Source organism: Saimiri boliviensis, chromosome 6 (genome assembly GCF_048565385.1).
Source record: "Saimiri boliviensis isolate mSaiBol1 chromosome 6, mSaiBol1.pri, whole genome shotgun sequence".
NCBI lineage: Eukaryota > Metazoa > Chordata > Mammalia > Primates > Cebidae > Saimiri > Saimiri boliviensis.
The window spans coordinates 24,164,697-24,180,530 of record NC_133454.1 but is presented as its reverse complement, the minus strand read 5'-3'; the positions used below and the strand labels follow the sequence as shown (position 1 = coordinate 24,180,530).

General features: G+C 43.1%; 1 long non-coding RNA gene across 13 annotated transcripts in view; it reads right to left on the bottom strand.

Moving 5' to 3' along the window:
* Positions 1–5,745: 5,745 nt before the first annotated feature.
* The window catches only part of LOC120360976 (uncharacterized), a 93,068-nt gene continuing 82,979 nt past the window's right edge, over positions 5,746–15,834 (bottom strand). For all 13 annotated transcript variants that reach the window (XR_012517992.1, XR_012517989.1, XR_012517994.1 and 10 more), the window contains one exon: positions 5,746–7,208. This is a non-coding gene — a long non-coding RNA (uncharacterized LOC120360976). The remainder of the gene's footprint in view (positions 7,209–15,834) is intronic.

Here is a 15,834-nt window from a genome sequence, read left to right as displayed (position 1 = left end):
CCAAGAGGCTGAGGTGAGAGGATCACCTGAGGCTGGGAGGCAGAGGTTGCAGTGAGCCACTGCTCTCCAGCCTGGATAACAGAACCAGACCCTGTCTCAAAAGAAAGAAAGCAAGAAGGAAGGGAGAAAAGAAAAGAAAAGAAAAGAAAGAAGAAAGAAAAAAGAGGGAGTGAGGGAAGGAAAGAAGGAAGGAAGGGAGGGAGGGAGGGAGGGAGAGAAAAGAAAAAGAAATAAAAATAAAAACTGAGGTGCAGTGGCTCACACCTATAATCCCAGTACTTTGGGAGGTCAAGGCAGGTGGATCACTTGAGGCCAGGAGTTTGAGACCAGCCTGGCCAAAATGGCAAAACCCGGTCTCTACTAAAAATATAAAAATTAGCCTAGCATAGTGGCGGGCGCCTGTAATCCCAGCTACTCAGGAGGCTGAGAGAGAATTGCTTGAACCCAGGAGGCAGAGGTTGCAGTGAGCCGAGATCGCACCCCTGCACTCCAGCCTGGGCAACAGCCTATGTCTCCAAAAAATAAAGATCACAATAAAATGGAAAAAAAAAAAAAAAAAAAAAACCTGAAATGGGTGATTTCAACCTTTAACCAGTCCGAGTAGCCTCCTTTGAACTAAGAGGGCTGCAGTGAAGGTCCATGCTCACACCTGAATCTGCAAGGTCATTGGAGCTGATCTCACCTGAAACTGTCCTGCTATACAGAGAATCAGGACAAGGTATGGGGAGCCTTCAGGAACTGGGCAAACATCTGCAAGTCCAGGGAAGGGAAGGTGTGCCCAGGCCCCTATCTCCCCATGGAAATGAGTCTGTGGGCTAGCTGTGATGGTAGGCACTAGAGTTATGGAGATGAATAAAATATATTTCTTGCCCTCAAAAGGTTTACCAATGACAAATCACATCTGAAATAATAATTTTTACATAGATCTATATAGCCCCTAACAATTTATAAAACACTTCCTTCTTCTCACTTGATTCTCCCAAAAGCCATATGGGGAAGCCTCATTTTACAGATGAGGAAACTGAGACCCAGAAGGAAAGCGACTCACCCAGAAGGAAAATGACTCACTCAAAGTGCACATACCAACTGCCTTTTGCCAACTGCTTTCATAGCCATTAATTCATTTACAAGGGGCACAGCCTGGCTGAGGAGAGGGACCTAGAGAGAACAGTGCTGGGCTCTGAGATTGCGTGTGTGGTGTATTTCTATCAAGTGACACATTCTGTTCAGCTGCTTGAGCCAAGAATTCCATCCAACTCAGCAGCATGTAGGGAGTCAGTTCTATTCCAAAGGGCAAAGCTGTTCCGTACATCAGTATGGAAGGAACAAAAGGATCTCTCTCTCACTCTGTCCTCTGATTCTTACTTAGTCTACTGTCCTAGGTCACTTTGCATTTTCTGACTTCGAGATAGGGCTCGCAATGCTATATGCAAGTGTTTCTTGGTTTTCACTAGAATATTAACCTGCATAACGGCAAAAATACTTAATTTTTAGGTGTCTTCTAAGACTGTTTCCTTTTTTAAAAAAAAAAAAAACTGCTACCTTCAGTAAGAAATAAAACCCATGTATGTAGTAGAAACAACTTTTCTTAAAATAATACTTATCCTTAGTCTGTGCAAATACTGATATTTTATATTCTATTTTATATAAACGCTAATCTTCTAAATGTAATGTGGCATTCTGGATTGAAACCTAGAACAGAAAAAGGATATTAGGGAAATACAGGTGAAACCCAAATAGAATCTACAGTTTAGTTAATAATAAATGTTAATTTCTTACTTTTGGCAAATGTACCATGGTTATGGAATATGTTAACATTAGGGGAAGCTGGGTGAAAAATAGGTGGAAACTTTCTGAACCATTGTTGTATGTTTTCTGTAAATTTAAAATTATTTCAAGGCTGGGCGCGGTGGCTCAAGCCTATAATCCCAGCACTTTGGGAGGCTGAGGCGGGTGGATCACGAGGTCAAGAGATTGAGACCATCCTGGTCAACATGGTGAAATCCCGTCTCTACTAAAAATACAAAAAATTAGCTGGGCATGGTGGCGTGTGCCTGTAATCCCAGCTACTCCGGAGGCTGAGGCAGGAGAATTGCCTGAACCCAGGAGGCGGAGGTTGCGGTGAGCCGAGATCGTGCCATTGCACTCCAGCCTGGGTAACAAGAGCGAAACTCCGTCTCAAAAAAAAAAAAAAAAAAAAAAAAAAAAAAAAAAAATTCAAGCCGGGCGCGGTGGCTCAAGCCTGTAATCCCAGCACTTTGGGAGGCCGAGGCGGGTGGATCACGAGGTCGAGAGATCGAGACCATCCTGGTCAACATGGTGAAACCCCGTCTCTACTAAAAGTGCAAAAAATTAGCTGGGCATGGTGGCACGTGCCTGTAATCCCAGCTACTCAGGAGGCTGAGGCAGGAGAATTCCCTGAGCCCAGGAGGCGGAGGTTGTGGTGAGCCGAGATCGCGCCATTGCACTCCAGCCTGGGTAACAAGAGCGAAACTCCGTCTCAAAAAAAAAAAAAAAAAAAAAAAAAATTCAAAAGGAAAAATTTATTTAAAAACAAAAATTTCCAGTCTTGACCATTTAAACTGATTTCATGACCTACTCATGGGTCAGAATTCACACTCTCACTCATTGTAATGTCTACCATCTTTTTGGATAATGCTGGCGGGAATCATTGCAGTGATTTATAAAAGCTCGTTATTGCTCTTTCTCCAACACACGCACACACGCATGGGCCACGGCCCACCTCTCACAACCCTTGGTCTTCTCTGCCTTTTCTTACATTCACTTCCGTCTATATGGCCTGCCTTTGAAGGGCTCTCCCTGCCTGAATCATCTGAGCAACCTCAAAAGTACACACAATACATATTTGTTAAATGTATGCCCAAAGAAATAGTTGCATTTTTAATACACTTGCTTGTAAATTTTCCTCCCTCTTCAAATTGCAAGAAATGTTTGTTTATACATAGAAACCTAATATAAAGCCTTATGTAAAATTAAATTTTCCAAAATTGGCAGAAAGTCTTTAACTTTTCATATTAATGAGTGATACCCATTCACTACTGGAAAAAAAAGGATAATTTTTAAAGGGAGAAAAATTAAATTCTAAAAATTTACTTATAATCCTACCCGAAATATCTGTTGTTAACATTTTTTTTTCTTTGTTTTGGGATGGGGTCTCATTATGTTTCCCAGTCTGGTCTCAAACTCCTGGGCTCAAGCAGGAGTCTGGCCTCCTGAATATCTGGGACTACAGGTGCATGGCACCATGCCTGGTTTATTGTTAACATTTTGATGCGTAATCTCTTCCACATGTATACATGTAAATAAATATCCTTTTTAGACAAATGTTCCTATTATTCGTACAGTTTTAGAGATGTCTTTACTCAAACTGTTCCCTTATTCTGGAATGCATTTCCTCCTTTTTATCCTTCACTGCATGGTTCCTACTCATCTTTCTAGATCCAATCCATGCTCCCACCTCTGGGAAGTCTTTTATGCCCACTCTGCCCTTCTCAACTGTAGATAAAGTAGGTACTACCTCTTAGGTATTTCAGTGATACTTTGGTTATGCCTTTATTACATTTTGTGACTTAATTAGTTGTTTACATGCCTGTCTGTCCCAGTGGTCAGGGAATGTTGATTTATGTGAGTTGATGTGGGCCCTGGGTCCACATTGCTCCCAAAGCACTAAGTTGGTTTGTGTTGACACTGCACATGCGCACGTACACACACACACACACACACACACACACACACACACACACACACACACACAAAGAGGGAGAGCGCAGTAGGCTTTCTGTCATTTTGGCTTCTACGGAACAGAATGGATACAGCCTGGCTAAATGTCTCTCCTTCTTGACTTTCTCTTGCACTCACCTGATAAATCTGCCATCTGGCATAAGCCAACATTTCCATCTCTGCTTCTACACCTGGCTCTGAAAGTGGCTGGAAGGCCTCTGAACACACATATCTGAGATAAGGAAGTTCTGACCATAAGTGGGTGGAAGAAATTTGCTCCTTTGGAAAATTTTATTACAATCAGTTCATAAAAATGAAAATTCACAAACACAGAATTTATATAGCAAAGATGAATATACACAACTCAGATTCAACTGGGGGTCCTTCTGCCCTTAAAGATCAAGACAGAATTTACAGGACTCCTCCCTCCAATTCCACATCTGGAAATCCAAAGCCTTCCTCAAGATTTCAGTTCTAGCTGAGTGCAGTGGCTCATACCTGTAATCTCAGCATTTTAGGAGGCTGACGCTGGAGGACCATTTGAGCCCACGAATTCAAGACCAGCCTGGACAACACAGTGAGACTTGTCTCCACAAAAAATAAAAAAATTAGCTGGGTGTGATGATGCATGCCTGTGGTCCCAGCTATTCAGGAGGCTGAGATGGGAGAATTGCTTGAACCCAGGAAGTGGAGATCGCAGTGAGCTGAGATCGTGTCACTGCACTCCAGCCTGGGCAACAGAGCCAGACTCTGTCTTAAAAAAAAAACAAAAAACCCACTCCCATTGAGCAGTTTTGGGGTTAGTAGAATTTGCTGGCAGTGTGGAGGATGAAGGGGAAATACAGAAAAGTTTCACATCCATAGCAAAGCAAACAATGAAAACAGAAGGGTGGCTATCTGCCACAGGCAAGCTTCTCCAACCTTTCACTCCCCGGACTCAGTCTCTCCACTGACTCCTCTCTTCTTCATCCTTCTCTCTTCTCTCTACTTCCTGTAGTGGCATCTCTTCTCTGTGCCTGCTGAGCATTCACTGAATTTGACCCCTCTTCTCGGGTAAAAAGAAACAGCTTTCCCTTGGGGAACCACCCTCACCCCTTCTCTCAAAAGGCTTGAGCAGGGATGATCCCACCCTGTTAGTGATCCAAACAAGTGACCTGTTGGTGCATCCCTGCATCCCCCTCGCCCAGCCCCCTAACACCCCACCCCTCCCCCTCCTCCATCCCCACATTGCAGCTCAGGGACAGGCTTCTGGGAATGCTTGGTGAGTGAAGAATTCTTGCCCCCAGGGTCTCTGATAGGAAGATCAACATTGCTCCTGGTGTCTTTGCCACCCCATGTGAAGGCCTGCTTGAGAATGAATCAAGACACAGAAAAACAGAGTCAAGACATGAAGAAGAGAGCTCAGATATGTCTGAGCTCTAGTCCCTGAATCCAAACATGTCTAACTAGATACCTGGGGGTTTTTTTTTATTCCACTCTTGCCAGATAGAGTTAAATTTCTGTCATTTGCAATTGTGACCACCCTGACCAATAACTTCCTCCTTCCCCTTCCTTTTCAGAAGCAATAAACCAAATTCCTCTCTGCTTCATGCAAAGCAGCTTCCCCTTCTCTGAACTGGGAATCTGCTGACATCTGTGCCTGCTGGGAGTTTAAAATGTTTTCACTAAGATAGTTTTCTCATTATGACATATATTGGTGCCAAAGATTAAGATGTCCTTTTTTTCCCACCTTGTCACAAAAATATTTATATAATTGAGACTGTGCTGTAAATACAATTTTGTATCCTGCTTTGTGTGGTGTGTGTGTGTGTGTCTGTGTGTGTGTGTGTGTTTTCCTTTTTAAAATGTTCTTAATACCTGCCTTTTTCAGTTTTTGATCAACGGGAACTACGTATATGCCAGCCATATACAAAGGCAACTAACATTTTATGTTGGTAATCTTCCCATGTCATTAAAGACTTCAGAAATGTCTAGTATTTTCAACCAGCACAGAATATACAATCACACAGTTTTAAAACTAAACCTTTATTGTTGAACATTTAGTTTTAGTTCCAAGTTTTGTGAATCATGATAGACACATAACGCTGTCTAAATCTTTCATCATTTCTTAGGACAGATTCTCAGAAGTAGAATTTTCAGAGGAATTTTTTATTTTATCCCCCCCAGAAAAATGCAAAAAGAAATTTACCAGTCACTGCTGTAGCAGTGTCTGCCTCCTCTAACCCCACATAGCTAGAAGAGATCTGGCTTGAAGTGTCTTCAGATGGCGGAAGCATCAGGCTTCTTTGCAGGAGCTTCCTGTTCCCTCTGAGTGCCCTGCCTCAGCTGCCCTCAGGGAGTTGTTAACTTGCCAGCAGCTGCGCCACTCCACCAAGCAGTGGGCGCCCTGTCAACCGCACAGACCTTGCAAGGCTGGCATGGTGCACGTATCTGCTTGTAAAAACTGTATGAAAAGAATGGCATTCAGGGCAAGCCCAAAAAGGAGAGATACCAAGATAAGAAAGTCAGGGCTAATTGTGACCAAATTTTCTTTTCAAAGCTCTTCACTTTTTATTTTTCTTTGTTTTCCTTAAGCACGTGTGATTTATGATGGTAAAAAGTTAATTTATTGGGGAAAGCAACAACAACATGAATTTCTCAAATTTGGCATGAGACTGGAGATGATCTTCTGGCTCCTGGGAAAACAGCTGTGAGTTATCTGGCTCGGCAATGCTGCCTGCAAATCACCGGCTGACTCAGAAAAATGCATCTGCACTTTAGTCACCCGAAGGAAGGGCTGATTCCCTCTGGGGCCACCACAAAGGGCAATCGATGACTATCTTCCAGACCTGGAAGAGGGTTCCAAACTGCAGTGTGTAAAACCAAGGAGTGGAGGCTAAAACCAATCAGTGGGGAGCCTCCAAGAGACAGATCTTTTACTCACTGCCAGAACTTCTTAGCGGGCAGAGTAGTGCAAAGATAAAACCAGCTGCTCCAGGAGGTGGTGGCCTCCGCATCCTGTGCAGCATTAAAGCACATGCTGAGGCCAGCTGCCCTGGATGGGTTGGTGGCCGTTCAAGGGCAAGGCAAGAGAGCAGTTCTCAAACTGTTTGGGTTCAGGACCTTTTTACACTCTTAAAAATTATTGAGAACCCCAAAGAATGTTGTTTATGTGGGTTATATAGATTAACCATATTAGAAATTAAAATTGGGGCTGGGCCCTGTGGCTCATGCTTGTAATCCCAGCACTTTGGGGGGCTATAGTGGGTGGATCCTGAGGTCAGGAGATCAAGACCATCCTGGCCAACATGGTGAAACCCTTTCTCTACAAAAACACAAAAAGCTAGCTGGGCATGGTGGCGTGCGCCTGTAGTCCCAGCTACTCAGGAGGCTGAGGCAGTGGATTCGCTTGGACCTGGGAGGCGGAGGTTGCAGTGAGCCGAGATCATGCCACTGCCCTCCAGCCTGGTGGCAGAGCGAGACTCCATCTGAAAAAAAAGAAAAAAGAAAGAAAGAAATTAAAATTGGCAGTTACGAAGTATTAGGTCAAGCATGGTAGCTCATGCCTGTAATTCCAACTGTTTGGAAGGCTGAGATGGGAGGATTGCTTGAGCCCTGGAGTTTAAGACCAGTTTGGGCAACAAAATGAGATTCCGGCTCTACAAACAAAAGTTTAAAAATTAGCTGGGTATGGTGGCACATGCCACTGGAGAATCACCTGAGCTCAGAAGGTAAGGTTGCAGTGAGCCCTGATTGCACCACTGCACTCCAGTCTGGGCAACAGAGCAAGATCTTGTCTCAAAAATAAATAATAAAATACTTATTAATCTTTTGTTTTGTTTTGTTTTGAGATGGCGTCTCTTCTTTCTCCAGCCCAGGCTGGAGTGCTGTGGTGCAATCTCATCTCGGCTCACTGGTCTCCACCTCCCATGTTCAAGCAATTCTCCTGCCTCAGCCTCCCAAGTAGCTGGGATTACAATCACCCACCACCATGCTCAGGTAATTTTTGTATTTTTAGTAGAGACAGGGGTTTTACCATGTTGACCAGGCTGGTCTCAAACTCCTGACCTCAAGTGATCCGCCCGCCTCAGCCTCTCAAACTACTGGGATTATAGGTGTCAGTCACTGCACCCGGTCCCTATTAATTTATTTTAAAAACAACCTTAATAAATTATTTGTTAATATAACTAGCAGATTTCCATGAAAAATAACTATACTTTCTAAAGCAAAAAGAAAATAGGGATAGGAGTAGCATTCCTTATATTTTTGTGATCTCTTTACTACCTAGGTTAATGGAACACCTGAGCATTGAGCTGGATATTTGCTTCTACATCCATTTTTTTTTTTTTTTTTTTTTTTGAGATGGAGTTTCGCTCTTGTTACCCAGGCTGGAGTGCAATGGCACGATCTCGGCTCACTGCAACCTCTGCCTCCCGGGTTCAGGCAATTCTCCTGCCTCAGCCTCCTGAGTAGCTGGGATTACAGGCACGCGCCACCATGCCCAGCTAAGTTTTTGTATTTTTAGTAGAGACGGGGTTTCACCATGTTGACCAGGATGGTCTCGATTTCTTGACCTCGTGATCCACCTGCCTCGGCCTCCCAAAGTGCTGGGATTACAGGCTTGAGCCACCGCGCCCGGCCCTGCTTCTACATTCAATCTGTTTCAGTGTGTTCTTTGGGTTGAAGTATAATTTTAAAAAATCTTACGTGTGGTTAGAAAAGACAGGAGTATTCTAATTGCTTTTTTCAGATCAGTGTGAATATTCTTTGATACTGCATTAATACTAGACGAGTGGGAGTTTCTTAAAGGTTGTTGCAATGTGGAATCTGAAATCATCAATGAACTTTTCACACTGTGTATACTTGTGTGAGAATGAGACTGAAAAAGGCAAATAATATCTTAGCATTATTATGAAAGTGGGTTTAACTTTACGGACACCTGAAAGAGGTTTTGGGGATCTATCTCTGTGTGTTCTGAGATCATACTTAAGGATTGCTGAGGTAGGGACTTGAAAGAGAAGACTTTTCAGTCATTTATTCATTGCCTACACATGCATTGAGCACCTAAGGTGTTAGGCACCTGAAAACACTTATGAGTGCTTACCATTATCCAGACACCATATCAAGTATTCTACAGACATTACTTCATGTAATCTGCAAACAATCGTATGAGGGAAATTTGCCTGTTTTTACAGATGAGGACACTAAAGGGTAGACAAGTCAGATACTTCCTACCAGATCACACAGCCTGATAGCCTAGTGGAGCCACGATTTGGAGACAGGATAAGAACCATGAGGCTAAAACGGTTTCTCAGTACATTTATTTATTTATTTTTTTATTTCAGTAAAATATACATCATGTAAAATTTACCATTTTAACCATTTTTAAGTGTATCATTCAGTGGCATTAAATACATTCACAACATTGTGCAACCATTGCTACTGTTTTTTTTTTTTTTTTTGAGATGAAGTCTCACTCTGTTGCCGAGGCTGGAGTACAGTGGTGTAGTCTTGGCTCACTGCAGCCTCCACCTCCCAGGTTCAAGCGATTCTCCTGCCTCAGCCTGCCAAGTAGCTTGCCCGCCATCAGGCCCAGCTAATTTTTGTATTCATAGTCGAGACAGGGTTTCACCCTATTGGCCAGACTGGTCTCGAACTTCTGGCCTCAAGTGATTCACTCACCTCGGCCTCCCAGAGTGCTGAGATTACAGGCATGAGCTACCATGGCTGGCCATTGCTGCTATTTATTTCCCTGGCTTTTCTCATCTTCCCAAATGGAAACTCCATGTCCATTAAACAACAGCTTCCCGTTCATCTCCTCATCCCCTGGGCTTGATAACCACTATTCTACTTTTTGCCTCTATGAATTTGCCTATTCTAGGTACCTCATGTAAGTGGAATCATACAGTATTTGTCCTTTAGTGACTGGCTTATTTCTAGTAACGTCCTTAAATTTCAATCACGTCGTAGGTGTAGCAGAAATACTTTCCTTTTTAAGGATGAATAACCCATTGTATATATATGTCACATTTTGTTTATCCTCATTTGTTGATGGGGGTTTCTCGGTACATTTTAAATAAACAGTGACAAGAAGTGTGAACAGTGCTATGTCAGAAGTAAAAGCAGGTCCTAAGGGGGAACAATCAGCCCAGCCAAGTCGAGCGCCAGGGACTGCCTGAGCTGAGACTTGAGGGATTGGTGGGAGCTGGCCAGGAAAAAGGTGGCAAGGGAGGAACTCCAGAGCCTAGAGGTGTAAGAGGGAAAATTGTAGCCAGTTCATCCGGGCTCCCAGTCAGGTTTGGATGGAAAGGGGCACAAAGTGAGGTTAGAGAGGCCGGGCGCGGTACCTCAAGCCTGTAATCCCAGCACTTTGGGAGGCCGAGGCGGGTGGATCACGAGGTCGAGAGATCGAGACCATCCTGGTCAACATGGTGAAACCCCGTCTCTACTAAAAATACAAAAAATTAGCTGGGCATGGTGGCTCGTGCCTGTAATCCCAGCTACTCAGGAGGCTGAGGCAGGAGAATTGCTTGAACCCAGGAGGCGGAGGTTGCGGTGAGCCGAGATCGCGCCATTGCACTCCAGCCTGGGTAACTAGAGTGAGACTCCGTCTCAAAACAAAACAAAACAAAACAAAAAAGCGAGGTTAGAGAGGCAATGACAACTGACAACTGATATTACAAGACATTTACAATGGGCCAGGAACTGCACTAAGCCCCTTGCTTGTTTTAACTCATTTAAACATTACAGCAACCCTAGAGGAGAGAAAACTAGCTCTTCTTGAGCGTACACTGAGGGCTAGACACTATTCTCAGTGCTTTGCATGAAGTAGCAAATTTAATCACCCAACGACGTGAGGCTGGAACTGTTATCACTCCCATGTTATAGACAGGAAAGTAAGGCATAGAGAGGATTCAAAAAATTGCCCAGCATCATGCCAGATCACACTTGGCTTTGAACCCAGGTTTCGGCAGCTATGCTTGTCACTACTGTGTCTGACCATTGAGGACATAAGGACAAGGTAAGGAATTTAGATTTTTAGCTAGCAGGCCCACTGGACAGGTTTAGGCAGAAATCAGCCAGTTCTGATTTGTATTTTATAATCATCCCATTAATAACTACTGTATGGTAAATGACAGGCAGGGACAAGACAGAAAGAACAGGAAGCCAGGTGAGAAGGGGAATGGAGGAGGGGTGGTAACAATACCGGGAAATGGTGGGTGGGAGGGTTGAAAGAAATTAAGGAATCAGAATAGTTAACATATGGTGGTTTATTTATTTATTTTCTTCCTGATGGACTGTCCTATGACACATGGTGATTTACTGAAGAGGAGTCAGGGATAACTCCCAGGTTTCTGAGAGAATAACAGTGCATTTCATAGAGATAGAGGGTACATGGGAAGACCAAGCTTAGGGTTGGGGAGAAGCAAGGGATAAAAATAAAAAGAATACGAGAATGACTGAGTCTTCAGCACATCCAAGGAGAGTGATCTAAGCATATAAGCTCCATGAAGATAAAGATCTTCATCTCTTTCTTCCACTGATGTGGCCCAGTGCCAAGAACAATACCTGGCATATGAAGATAACCACATAAACAATTGTTGAATGACTGAATATGGGTCTAGCGAGGAAAAAAACTCTGAATTGGAGGTTAGGGAATTACAATGAGAAATGGAGCTACATAGCTGGCCAGCAGCATGTAGAGTGACAAGAGTTGTGAGGACAGAGCTCCAGGGACCCTAGCCTTTAAAAGATAAACAGAGGAAAAGCAAGTGAACCCTAGAGAGACTGATGAGTGGCCAGAGATAGAGAGAAACCAGGGGACGTGGGACTGTCAAAGGCCATCAACAACCAGAGCACCTTCAGGTCCTCTCGTCTTTACTGGGTCCTCTGGTCTGCTTCTCTAACCAGCAAAGGGGCACTCAGATTTGGAAGGTAAAGTAGCCTTTGCAGCTCTGTCTTCTTTAAGCTTCATGCATATTAAGAGCAACTAAGGTTTGAACAGTGCTTTCCAGTTTGTAAAACATGCTTTCTCAGATTCTTCTTTTTCGAATTTCAAATCCAATGTACTTTTTTCTTTTCTTTTCCAGACAGGGTCTCACTCTGTCACCTAGGCTGGAGTGTAGCAGTGCAATCATAGCTCACTGCTAACTCGACCTCCGGGCTCAAGCAATCCTCCCACCTCAGCCTCCTGAGTAGCTAGGACCACAGGGGCACACCGCCACACTCAGCTAATTTTTAAAAATAATTTTATAGAGATGGGGTCACCCTACATTCCCTGGCTGGTCTTGAACTCCCGTCCTCAAGCAATCCTCTCACTGTGGCCTCCTAAAGTGCTGGGATTACATGTATGAGCCACCACACCTGGTTCCTCAATATACCTTTTTACTAAACTTTTTGATTCAGGTAAAAAGTATTTATAATGAGATGCACTATTTTTTTTCTTTTTTTGAAATGGAGTCTTGCTCTGTTGCCAGACTGGAGTGCAGTGGTGTGACCTCAGCTCACTGCAACCTCCGCCTCCCAGGTTCAAGTGATTCTCCTGTCTCAGCCTCCTGAGTAGCTGGGACCACAGGCACAGATTCTAAAGGTCAGAGCAGCTAAGAATTTGCTCACGGTCTCATAAGTGGGTATTGAAGACCAGCCTTTTCTGACCTTAATTCTCTATGCCTCTCTCCCTACACAGGGATTCTTTAAAATGAGCCAGCATCTGCTGACAGGCCTGAGTCTCATGACCTCAAATGAACCCCAAAATCCATAATTTTGTAAGCCTACATTTTCACTAGTAAACTACTAAATGAATTTTCCATTATAAAATGTGATGTTCAGAAACAAACACTGGGCTGTTACAAGAGTTTAAATTTTCAGTATTCCACAAGGAAGTCTGTCTGCCAGGCCAAACTTGGCAAGCTCAGTTTGCCTCCTTCTGTTCATGGCCTCACACAGATAACTGGTGATATAGTTTGGATATTTGTCCCCACCCAGATCTCATGTTGAATTGTAACCCCCAACGCTGGAGGTAGGGCCTGGTGGGAGGTGTTTGGTTCATGTTGGGGTGGACCCCTTATGGTTTGGTGCTGTCTTTGTGATACTGAATGAGTTCTTATGAGATCTAGTCATTTACAAGTATGTGGCACCTCCCACTGCACTCACTCTTGCCCCTGCTTCTCACCATATGAAGTGCCTGCTCCTGCTTCACCTTACACTGTGAGTAAAAGCTCCCTGAGACCTCCCCAGATGCCAACTAGATGCTGGTGCCATGCTTCCTGTACAGCCTGCAGAACTATAAACCAATGAAACCTCTTTTCTGTATAAATTACCCAGTCTCAAGTATTTCTTTATAGCAATGCACAAACGGCCTAACACAGCTAGAATGCCCTGAACTTGGGGAATAGACACTGTTATCCGATCATCAAGTCCTTGGTGTTGTCTTGAGTTTGTCATGAGTTTCAATTGCTGCTGTTCTTCCACTTTAATTTTAAATTACTGTTAGTTTACCTTTCTCTTGTTGCTTTAGGTTGTTAAGTATTATAGAACATTTAGGGAGACATATTTTCATCAGCAGCATTTTTGTCCTATCATTTGCTAACAGCTAGACTTTAAGATATGTGTATGGGCCGGGCACGGTGGCTCAAGCCTGTAATCCCAGCACTTTGGGAGGCCGAGGCGGGTGGATCACGAGGTCAAGAGATCGAGACCATCCTGGTCAACAAGGTGAAACCCCATCTCTACTAAAAATACAAAAAGTTAGCTGGGCATGGTGGCGCGTGCCTGTAATCCCAGCTACTCAGGAGGCTGAGGCAGGAGAATTGTTTGAACCCGGGAGGCGGAGGTTGTGGGTGAGCCGAGTGCGCCATTGCACTCCAGCCTGGGTAACAAGAGCGAAACTCCGTCTCAAAAAAAAAAAAAAAAAAAAAAAGATATGTCTACTTTGTGATTCCATTATGACATAGCCATACCTCCATTGCAAAATCCAATGTAAATATTACCTCTCTAAATTTTGTTTTCATGATCATACTTCGGTAGTGATATGTGTGACTCCCTGTGAAAGGGTGCTAGTTAAACAACTTGCAACATGCTCTCAATATAATGCAGTAAATCACTGAGTTATTATTAACTTTATCAGGAACTGTTTATCACTCAAAATTGTATGAAAGTACATGTTCTTCCAGTTATATATACAACTGTTATTATTTAATGTGGTAACAAGTGGGAACAAGGAAATGGGAAAGTTTATTGAGGTTTAGGAACTATTTCTACACTGTATACCAGGAGGCGGTAATATGACATAGTTGAAAACTCAGGCTTTGGAATAAAAATGACTTGTCTACACGCCAGATGTGTGACTGAGGGCAAGATGCTTCTCTGTTTGTTTCAGTTTCCTTGTGTTTAAATGAACCAAATACCCATTACCATAAACACATATTTTGAAGGTTAAATGAGATAACTATATGCCTGGAACAAAGTAAATTATATCATTACTGTTTTTCCCTATATGTTCTCTTATCAGGTAAAACCACAGAACTTGCCTTCCCTATGGCTTCTCCAAGATTTCACCAGGTACACAAATACTATTTGGTGATACAATCTGTCAAGCGACCAAGATCTATCTTTTTGAAAAATCTGAGTAGAATTCTATTTTAATAACTGGACAGGCCAGGTGTGGTGGCTTACGCCTGTAATCCCAGCACTTTGGGAGGCTGAGGCGGGTGGATCACCTGAAGTCAGGCATTCAAGACCAGCCTGGTCAACATGGTGAAACTCCATCTCTACTAAATATACAAAAATTAGCCAGGCATGGTGGTGGGGGCCTGCAATCTCAGCTACTAGAGAGGCTGAGGCAGAAGAATCACTTGAACCCAGGAGACAGAGGTTGCAATGAGCCGAGATCACGCCATTGAGCTCCAGCCTGGGCAACAGAGCAGAACTTCATCTCAAAAAACAAACAAAAAAAACCTGCCCAATCTTGTAGACTCGTAAGTTATTTCTTTATCCCACATCCAGAACATAAAAGTTCAAGGCCCCGCTTTCAGTTATTTTTGGTACAGTGTATACTCAGAAGTGAAATTGCTGGATCATATGAGAATTCTATTTTTAATTTTTTTAGGAACCCCCATACTTTTTTTCTATAGCAGCTGTACCATTTTACATTCCCACGAGTAGTCCACAAGGGTTCCAAAACTACTTACTTTTTATGTATTTTTAAACTTGTAATATGCAATACTAATTTTATTTTATTTTGAGACAGCATCTTGCTCTGTTGCCCAGGCTGGAGTGCAGTGGCACAATTATGGCTCACCACAACCTCAGTTCCCGGGCTCAGGTGATCCTCTCACCTTAGCATCCTGAGCAGTTGGGAATACAGGAATGTGCCACCACATCCAGCTAGTTTTGGTATTACAGTACTAATTTTTAAAAGTAAGATGAACATTATTGTTAGTTCTTTAAAGATCTTTCAGAGATAGACTAAGCCTAGACACAAAAATCCAATTTTGGAGTCATTAGCATATAGACAGTATTAAAAGCTATGAAGACTGGATAAGCTCTTCTAGGGAGTGTTAAGTGCTTACTATGTGAAGCACTATTCTAAATGCTTTACAACTACTATCTCATGTAACTCTTATAATAACCCAGTGAAGTAGTTATTAACCCCCACCTTACAGTAATTTATCTAAGGTCCTGTGGTGGTTAAGTGCTTAAGTGCTAGAGCTGGACTTGGAACCAGAGCAATCTGACTCTAACTCACAGAGTCAGACTTTAGCTCCATGACTCTAGCTCATGGAGATGAAGCTTCATAGCCTCTCCCTCAACAGGTCCCTTCCTAGATTGGCAGCAGTATAGCTGCATGGTCATATGTTTTCAAAATTTTGCAAAGGTAAAATTGACTCATCACAATCACTTGAAACCACTTTTTCTTTCCCCTGCAACGACTCCTCATGTAGGGCAGCAGTGGAATGACTACAGACATTTTTGGAACACAGCTAAGGGGAAGTTGAATTGAGCATACCTTTAGTTTGGATTTACGTAGTTGGAGATTGCTATGGTTCCAATGTCTTCTCTAAAACTCAGGTTGAAATTTAATTGCCATTGTAACCATATTAAATGGTAAGACTG